The sequence below is a fragment of the Equus asinus genome, chromosome 7, assembly GCF_041296235.1.
Source record: "Equus asinus isolate D_3611 breed Donkey chromosome 7, EquAss-T2T_v2, whole genome shotgun sequence".
Taxonomy (NCBI): domain Eukaryota; kingdom Metazoa; phylum Chordata; class Mammalia; order Perissodactyla; family Equidae; genus Equus; species Equus asinus.
Window position 1 is genome coordinate 46,008,335 of NC_091796.1, and position 10,691 is coordinate 46,019,025.

General features: G+C 40.6%; 1 protein-coding gene across 1 annotated transcript in view; it reads left to right on the forward strand.

Annotated features, from left to right (window-relative positions):
• The window catches only part of KCTD1 (potassium channel tetramerization domain containing 1), a 189,982-nt gene that overhangs the window by 62,285 nt on the left and 117,006 nt on the right, over positions 1–10,691 (forward strand). The gene's annotated exons all lie outside the window — the stretch shown is intronic.

The following is a 10,691-nucleotide window of genomic DNA, read 5'->3' on the forward strand; positions in this document are numbered from 1 at the left end:
ACATAATCAGTGTTATTGTTATTTTTAAGTGAGTTTAAAAATAAATATTAGAATGTTTACTCAGTTTAAATTTCTCAGGGGCCAGCCCCCGTGGCACAGTGGTAGAGTTTGGCACACTCCACTTGGGCGGCCCAGGGTTTGGGGGTTCGGATCCTGGGTGCGGACCTGCACCACTCGAAGGCCATGCTGTAGGGGCATCCCACATATCAAGTCAACCACACACGTTAGCTCAGGGCTGATCTTCCTCAGCGAAAAACAAAACAAAACAAACAAACAAAAATACTTCTTAGATGATAAATATTGATAGATAGAACCCATATAGACAAAAGCTTTTGGGAATCTTCAATAACTTTTAAGAATGTAAAGCCATCCCGATACTAACAAGTTTGAGAACTGATACTCTACACTATGTTGTTTTAGCATCTCCCTGACGGTATACTATGTTCCACAGTGGAATCTAGAATGTTCCATGCAACAGGAGCTCCGTGATGGCTGCTGACCACTGACTTGAGCCAGAAAAGCCCCCAAAACTCTTGGAAAATCTATTAGGTCAAAACTGTGCTAGTTTTATTTGCCTATTTTATAACATACATTTATTGAAATATAACACTTTTTAAGTTTTAACCACAGTTAATCAAATTTGGTAGATTTAAAAATTATTATCAGGAACAATCTATCTAAAGGATGCTTATTGCTCTCATTTTGCCAATTTTGCTAAAAAAAATCAGTTGCATCACACAGTAAAATTCAATAAAATATGACACTTTGAATAATAGTGGCAAAATATGTAATTAATTCTCTGACCTGGACCATTAAACTGAATGAAATCCCATTTTTGCCTTCTTGCCATTGTACCCAGACTTTTCTTGATTCGATAATTCCTTATTAGTGTGCATGCCATTTACCAGGCTCTGTGAAAGCTAAAACTGAAGAGAAAATAGAGATTACTGAGTTGAAATCCCTTATTAACACATGAACAGAGGCCGGAGCGTGTCAGCTGCCTTGTTGAAGGTCACTCATTAAATAGCAGAGCAAACACTTCTGGCTGCAGCATTTATTGCACTGCCCTGGTAAAACATTTAATTCTTTGTACAGGTAAAGAATTCCATCGGATAGTAAACTCGGCCTTAAATAAGTTATCGATATGGATACTGGTCTTACCATAATTGAAAACATATTTGCTAAAATGTATTGGTTACCAAAAGCATGACAGTAATCAACGTGAACACAGAACAGATCTTGCAGCTGATGGTAGGTTTGGCTGCACAGGGAAGCCAGGAGTCCCACTAAATGCACCTTTCTCTTTGGCTCCCTAAGGCAGTCCTCCAGCCTAGCATGGAGGGGCAGAATCAGACCACAGTAATTATAGTCCAGAATATTCAAGAGGTGTCACCCAGAGTCAGTAGCAGGAAACATCTGGAAGGAAGAGGGTTCCTGGTGATTTGAACCAGCCTGCCCCTTCCACAGTCACTTCTCTTCACTCCCAAACTCCAGCTGGGCCACTGCTGCTCCTAAAGGAAGCCATCTTCTCTCCGTCTCCCATGCTTGCGCCTGTGGTTACCCACGCCCGCAACACCTTCACCCACAATCCTCCTTTGCCCAATCTGGTTAACTCCTGCCAATTTCTCAGCATTCGCCTCATATCTCATCTACTCCAGGGAACCTTCCCTCCCCAGCCTCCATCACCACACCCCACCCAGGGCACTGAGTCAGGAGTCCCTCCCAAGCTCTTCCAAACATCATGTGACTAACTGCCTCATTGCACTCCTCATCTTCCTTTTGCACTAACGTGAAAGCTCCTTGAAAGCAGGGACTATGCCCTATTCCTCATGGTATCTCCTGGCCCAGCACAATGCCTCGTGCATAAGCATCTGCTTATAAATAATTGTTGAGTGACTGACTGACTGACTGAGTCCATAAGGACTAACCCTCTAACGTAGTGCCATCCAATAGGAACATAACATAAGCCACACATGCAATTTTTAATTTTCCAGTGGCCACATGAAAAAAGGAAAAAGAAACAGATGCAATTAATTTTATTAATACATTTTATTTAACCCACTATATCCAAAATATTCTTTTTCAACATGTACTCAATCTAAAACATTATTAATGAAATGTTTTACTCTTTTTTTTTTTTTTGGTCTTAAGTCTTCAAAATCCAGTACTATACATTTCATACTCACAGCACAGTTCCATCTGTGCTAGCCACATTTCAAAGCTGGTGCTATTGTCCTGGACAACATAGGTAGACGCACTCTAAGAAATTTCTGTCCAGGATGTTGCCAGAACACTCGGCCCATCATCACTCCCACTCCAGTCCCAATACTGCCTCAAAATCCTGGTCTTCCAGACCAGAATGACCTCAAGTTAAGCGAAACCTTGTGGGCCAGCACCAAACCCAAGTGGCATCTGGAAAATACAGAGAGGCCACTGTGTAGAACTTGTCCCTGGAGCTTTGGACGGATGTTAACTTGAGGATGTGAAAGAACAACACGTGGAGGAAACTTGGCGGCTGTCCTGTGCAGAAAGAAAGTAGACACCGAGACTAAGATGACCACACTCTTCTCCCGGGGACCTTAGGAGCAGATTTGTATTTTGAAAGTCTGAGAAGTCATTTCTTAACAACTTTTCTTAAACAGAAAGGATGTCGTCAAATTTCCTAAAACAACTGTTCAGAAAATGTCATGTAATCACAATGATAGCTGACATGGCTGAACACTGACCTAACTGTATCTTCGCTGTGCTAAAGATGTAGATGGTGAAAGGATCCGATGAAAGAACCTTCTATCAATTTTAATTCAAATTCTCTATGGCCAGAGCCTTTGAATCCCTTTAAGGTAAAGTAGAGTATATCAGATAGCGTCTGTTAGCATAGAATAAAATTGTATATGGAGCCAAATTACCTATTTTAGATGATTTGGTGGTTGTAGTAGGTATTAGAGTAAATCCTATGCTCTGAATAAAGAAATAGAAGCCCATGTTCACTTTTACTCTCTTATATCTTCATTATGGCTTATTTTTTATTACTATCTATCCACTATTAAACATAGAAATACATAATTTAAAAGTGAAAGTTCTGGGGCCAGCCTGGTGGCGCAGCGGTTAAGTTCGCACGTTCCACTTCAGTGGCTTGGGGTTCGCTGGTTCGGATCCCAGGTGTGGACATGGCACCACTTGTCAAGCCATGCTGTGGCAGCCGTCCCACATAGAAAGTAGAGGAAGATGGGGGCACAGATGTTAGCTCAGGGCCAGTCTTCCTCAGCAAAAAGAGGAGGATTGGCGACAGATGTTAGCTCAGGGCTAATCTTCCTCAAAAAAAACCAAAAAGTGAAAGTTCCCTATAATGTTAATTGTGTATATTCTTTCAGATTTTTCTATGTATGTTTGGCATTTTTTCAAAACTAACTTCATATAGGGGCCAGCCTGGTAGCATAGTGGTTAAGTTTGCACGCTCTGTTTCGGTGGCCCGGGGTTTGTGGTTTCAGATCCTGGGTGGGGACCTACACACTGCTCATCAAGCCATGCTGTGGCGGGCGTCTCACATACAAAAAACTAGAGGAGGATTGGCACAGATGTTAGCTCAGGGCCGATCTTCCTTAACAAATATATATCTATATTAAGCTCATATAATTCACATTTCAATGTTAAGTATATTTATTAAGTATGATACTAAAAGGACCAAAAGGCATGAAGTAAAAGTGAGGCTCTCTTCCTTCCTGTTCCCCAGCCGAAGAGTTCCCCTTTTCAAAGGCAACCACTGTTACCACTTTCTTCTGCACTTTTCTTTAGATAGTCTATGCAAGAAACTTCATATAAAGCTTTTTTTCTTTCTTTATTTTTTGAGGAAGATTAGCCCTGAGCTAACATCTGCTGCCAATCCTCCTCTTTCTTCTGAGGAAGACTGGCCCTGAGCCAACATCCATGTCCATTTTCCTCTACTTTACATGTGGGATGCCTACCACAGCATGGCTTCCCAAGTGGTGCCATGTCTGCACCCAGGATCCCAACCGGGGAACCCCGGGCTGCTGAAGCGGAACATGCGAACTTAACCACTGTGCCACCGGGCCAGCCCATATTTCCAGTATTTTAGGATTGAAAACAATGCCAAAGTAAATGTGTGATCATATCATTTCAGATGTGACTATTTCTACAGGATGACTTTCTAGCATTAGCATCACTAGGTCAAAGAGCGCATGCACTCTTGGGCTGGCCCTGTGGCCAAGTGAATAAGTTCACGTGGTCCACTTCGGTGGCCGAGGGTTCCGCCAGTTTGGATCCTAGGCTTGGACATCAAGCTGTGCTGAGGTGGCATCCCACATGCCACAACTAGAACGACCCACAACTAACAATATACAACTATGTACCGGGGGGGTTGGGAAGAAAAAGGAAAAATAAAATCTTAGAAAAAAAAAAAAAAAGAGTGCATGCACTCTAGATTCTGGCTAGATATTGTCAAATTGTACTCCCTAGAAAGTTTTGCCAATTTACAATTTCACTAGAACAATGCGTCCTCATTAACTGAGAGGTGGAAAAATAGTATCTCATTTAGTTTAATTCGCTTTTCTCTTGTAAGTAGCTTAATGATCTTTTCAGAGGTTTAAGAGCCATTTGCAGTTTCCTTTTCTGGGAATTGCCTGTTGATATCCTTTATCCACTTTTCTGTTGGGTTGTTGTTTGTCTTCTTGTTGATTTGAGGAGCTCATTAAAGAATAGACTTGGTGCTTTTTTTGAGGTTTATCTTTAGTCTGTTGACTTTATTCCTGGTGTTCCTGTCATGCAAAAAATAAATGTTTTATTTTTTAAGTTTTTATGTAGCCAAATTTATAAATCTTTCATTTTATAGCTCCCTAGATGTTTTGTTACATTCATTGATTTATTCATTCAACAAATATTTATTGAGAGTGTACTATGGGTCACAAGGTTCTAGGTACTGAGGAGGCAACAGGTGAACAAAATGGCACTCATGGAGCTTCTATCACAGGGAGCAGCCAAATGTATTGCATTCAAATTGTTTTTGTTTATTTAACACATCACAGACATCCTCCTGTGGCAATATATAATTACCTAATTCTTCCTCATGGTTATAATATTTTCAGCATATACAGTCGTCCCTCAGCATCCACGGGGGATTGGTTCAGGACCCCCCACGGATGCCAAAATCTGAGGATGCTCAAGTCCCTCATATAAAAAGGCATATAAACCTACGCACATCCTCCCATATACTTTTTAAATCATCTCTAGATTACTTATAATACCTAATACAATGTAAATGCTATGTAAATAGTTGTTATACTGTATTGTTGAGGAAATAATGACAAGAAAAATGTCTGTACATGTGCAGTACAAACACCACCATTGTAGGCCTTTCTCACTACAGTTAGTTGAACCCTTGGATGCAGAACCTACCTACAGGGAGGGCCAACTGTACTATAAATGTCACAGCCAGTTCCTTGTTGAGTCCGTATTCTTGTGTGTGTGTCTGTGTGAAGGAGATTGGCCCTGAGCTAACATCTGTTGCATATCTTCCTCTGTTTGCTTGAGGAAGATTGTCCCTGAGCTAACATCTGTGCCAATCTTCCTCTATTTTTTGCATGTGAGATGCTGCCACAGCATGGCTTGATGAGCAGTGTGTAGGTCCGTGCCTGGGATCTGAACCTGCAAACCCCAGGCTGCCAAAGTGAAGCACACAAACTTAACCACCAGGCCACTGGGCTGGCCCCTGAGCCCATATTCTTAACCAGAGGTCAGCATATTTTTTCTTGTAGGGACAAATATTTTAAGCTTCATAGGCCATACAGTGTTGTCACAACATTCAACTCTGCTGTTGTAGCATGAAAGCAGTCATACACAATACTTAAAAAATAGCATGACCATATTCCAATAAAACTTTATTTATGAACACTGAAATTTGAATTTCACATAATTCGCACGTCACTAACTATTATATATATATTTTTTTCACAGCCTTTTAAAAGTGTAAAGAAAAATGCTTAGCCCATGGCCATATAAAACAAACATAAAAACATATAGTGGGCTGGCTTTGGCATGCAGGCCATAGTTCAATGACCTCTGCTCTGAACTGTTTGGCTGCATTGCCTCCCAGATGTCCTCTGAGCTATGAGTTTCAGTGGCCTCTTTTAGAATCAGATTAGAAAATCACAGGAACTTTATTGCCAAGGCCAACAACAGTGATAACAATCGTTATAGTATAGTCATGCACCACATAACAATGTTTTGGTCAACAACGGACCACATTTACAATGGTGGTCCCATAAGATTAGTACCATAGAGCCTAGGTGTGTAGTAGGTGTGGCTATACCATCTAAGTTTGTGTAAGTACTGTAGGGAGGAAGAAATTTTTCTCTACCCTTCTAGGTTCTTCTGGCTGGTCTAAGAATTCAATCGACATGAAACAGAATCACAGAAGAAAAACAAGCAAAAGTTTAATAATATATATCCATGGGAGAAACCCAGGAAAACCAAGTAACTCACCAAAATGGCTGAAACCCTCACCTTAAATACCATCCTCAGTATTATGTTAAGCAAAATAAGCCAGATAGAGAAAGACAAACACCATATGATCTCACTCATATGTGGAAGATAAACAAACACGTGGACAGAGAGAACAGATTAGTGGTTACCAGAGAGGAAGGGGGTGGGAGGAGGGTAAAAGGGGCACATAAGTATAGTGACAGATAAAAGCTAGACTGTTGGTGGTGAGCATGATGAAGTCTATACAGAAACTGATATATAACAATGTACACCTGAAATTACACAATGTTATAAACCAAATGACCTCAAAATTATTTTTTAAAAAATACCCTCCTCAGCTAAAGACAAAAGAAGACATTGAGGGTGGGGAGAGTCAGGGACTTCAAAGGGAAGGAAGGTGATTCACAGGTAGGTGAAGAGAAGCAAATGTGCGGAAAACAGGTGTTTGGCCACAGAAACAGAAGAACACAGAGGGGGGCCCAGCAAACAGGCTTCTCTAGGTTCCCCCATCTACCACCTAGTTCATGTTATGCTAAGGTGATAGCTCCCTGAGACAGATTTTTTTTATCTGAATTCTTTTAAGCAGTTAAGGGCGAGATAACAAGAAAAACTTTGTGAGTCTTTTGTTTCTTAAAAATAACCAGCGTAAAATAATCATCATGTTAAACAGACACATTTTGGGGTGGCAAATTTTGTCCCCCTTCAGTACACACTATAATGTTCACACAGCAACAACATTGCTTACAACACATTTCTCAGAATGTATCCCCATCGTTCAGGGACACGGGACTGTAATAATAATCATAATAAATCATAATAAATCCTCAACTGCAGAAAACAAAGGCCAGCCCCCAGCTGCCGCTTGTCCTGCAGTGGTGGTTATCGCAGTGTGTCCTGAAGGATTAAGGGACCTGGTTCACTCCGGAATCACAGTTCATTGAGCCCTCCAGGCTCTGGGCATCTCAGGGCTGCTCCCTTACCAGCAGCAAGCCCTGCCCTCCCCACCCGCCTTTGGCTCATCACTCTGTCCACTAACCTTGATGTGTTTTTCCTCACTGCATTCAGGACCCCTGACATTACATTATATATTCAAGTGTTTCTTGTTTGCCTCACCCACAAGAATGGGAGCAGGAACTTTGCCTGCCCTACTCACTGTTCCCAGAGCCTAGAAATGGGCTTGGCATGTGGTGGGTGCTCAATAGATATTTGTTGACTGAATGAATCAATTCTTTTCACAAGTCACCCACTTGGCATTAGCAGGTGGAGCCTGAACTCTCATAAACGTAGAAAGTATTACTACAAATAGAACTTACCTGCTTCAGAAAGAATCAATGAGGACTGGGTTACTGTTGGCCAACATCTCCACACAGCTGGATAGATAGAGAAGCAGCAAATATGGGGGCAGCTCACATTTTCTTCATTGTCCTAAACTTCCTCCATGATTCAAAGGACATACAAGGCTTCTTCTCACGTCCAGAGTTCTAAGGACCAATGATGAAACAGTCCAGAAATGGCCAAACCAGAGCCTGAGAACAATAGGTGGGACCTAAGTACTTTGTTTTTGACTGTTAAGCTGGAATGAGAAAACTAAACCAATTTCTCTGGCTGGTTCAAAGAGAAATTGGTTTGCTTTTCTCCTTCCAGCTTAACAATCAAAAACAAAGTACTCAGGCACTTACCTATCTATTGTTCTCAGGCTCTGGTTTGGCCATTTCTGGACTATTTCATCATTCCTGAATATTTCTGCATGCTAATAAGGAATGGGAATATGAAATCGTGATGATGGGAAATAACTTCTGGTTTTTGCATGTAATTTATGAAAAATCTGACTTTTTTCCCAAAATATTTCTCTGCAAAATTTATATTTACAACTAAATTTTAAGAAGAAAATTAAACTTCATAAAGGAAGCAGTACAGAAAACCCTAAGTGAACTTTATCTAAATCAGATTGAACACTCCAGACAACAGTTATTGAAAACATGTAGTGTTTTGTTTTCTCTATAGTCATCTACAAAATAGTTGTCTAATTTAACTAGTTCCAAGGTCACGCACAAAATAAAACAATTACCAAACACCAAATATGTTGCCATTGCCAAGTGTGTAAGACAACATTTTTGGACACTAACTGGGGGGTAAATATGGGTGAGATTCCGGGCAGATACAAAAGGAGTATTTGATGAGGTCTTTGCTCAGAGAGTGATTACAACCAAGTGGAAATTGTAGGGCATAAACCCTGCAAAGGGTCTCTTTGGCCTTGTGGTTACATTGTCACAGTGAGCCTTATTTACTTCCATTGTGAAATTGGTCGTGGGGAGGAGGTAGATTATTAATCACTAAAGTACTTTCCAGCTCTAAAACTTTTTGTAAATTTAAATACCCACCTAGCCCATTCAGACCTTTGGATGCTTTTTTTGTGACAGCAAGAAAAAGCCCACACCGTAAAAAATTAACTTCCTTTCTACTATAAGTATTACAAAGATCCAGTAAGTCTATTTCGAGCACCATAAGTATTACAAAGATCCAGTAAGTCTATTTCGAGCACCGGTGTGCACGACTAGGTTCCTGGAGATACAATGCGGTAAGACAAATAAGGAGTTTGCTGTCTAGTATATTTCCTACTTCTTTAGTCTTTGTCTTCCATATGTATTCAGTATTTGGTGGAGTAAAAAAAAAAAACCAGGTAAGAACAGATCCTGTGGGAACTATATGGGACACGTAAAATAAGCCTGGCTTTGTTGAAAAGCATTCTTATTTCCTATGCAATTGGCATGTGGTAATTATATTTGCTTTCTAATTCTTAATGAGCACTTCTTAAGTAATTGGCACCCTGTTCATGCTCCCCAGTACTAAGAATTATACTGGATAACCTCCACGGAAGTGATGTGTGTGTAATTTGATGAACTGGAAGGGTAAGGCATGCAGTGTAATTGAAATCAGTTTCCCTGTTGCATTTAATATTGGCATACCAAGAAGGGGAGGAGAAGACATGTGTAATTATGATTAAAGGGGAGTTTCTCAGGCATTTCAAGAGCTCATATACAGTGACCTAGGGAAGAAATGGGTAAAGTCATGCTATTCCCATGGCATGGAGCCCAGAAGTCTGCAATCGAGAAGCAACTGCCAAGGTCAGTTCAGTTAAGTTCAGCAAACCTATTCGAACACCAACTACATGACATGCATGTTGCTAGGTAGGAAAAAAAAAAAAATAATAAGATGCAGGCTCAGAAGCTCTCTGTAATTTTTCAAAGAGTTTACTATCTATTTGGGAAGATAGGGCATAAGCACAAATGGTGACAATAGTCTATGATACAAGCAATTTGAATTCCTTGATACAGTTTTAATTTTAGTGTAAATATATTCTCATTAAAGTCAGTTCAGGTCTTTTATAAACAATATCAAGCTACTGAAGTTTGTAAAAGTGACTTTTGGGAAAGCAAAAATACATCATTATTTATTGAAGAACTTTGCTGTTAGTGCTTATCGGGAAGTAAAGTAGAGATGGGTAAATAGGAAAAACTAAAGTGAGCTACAGTGATGGCCTAGAAATAGTAATCTTGATTGACATCTTCCCAAATCCTTAATTTCTTTTAACACAATTCAAACCACAGATACAGCTGTACTTATGGGTGCTCAGAATTAAGAAATGCTAGTAAACTTACCTGAAAGAAATCATCACTTTGAAAAGAAGCAGAAGAACCCAGTTCAAGATGACAGGCTAAGTATTTCTCTCTCCTATTTCCCCAAACCTCATCGAGATAATAAAAAGATATCCTAGAGGCCGGCCCCGTGGCCAAGTGGTTGAGTTCACCCACTCCGCTGCAGTGGCCCAGGGTTTCACCAGTTTGGATCCTGGGTGCAGACGTGGCACCGCTCATTGGGCCATGCTGGGGCTGCGTCCCACATGCCACAACTGGAAGGACCCACAACTAAAAATACACAACTATGTACCGGGGGGCTTTGGGGGAAAAAAGGAAAAATAAAATCTTAAAAAAATGATATCCTAAAAAGAACTAATTCATAACAACCTAACAACAAGATGGTATTAACAGACAAGAAATCTCATCTAAGTTCTGGACGCCAAAAACAGAGGCGTTGCACATGAGAAATGGAAACTGCTAAAGCCCCGATGTAAAGATCATAGACATTGACAGTGATGGTGTACCTGGGAGGAATTTGCAGGAGTGGGGTGGGGAGGG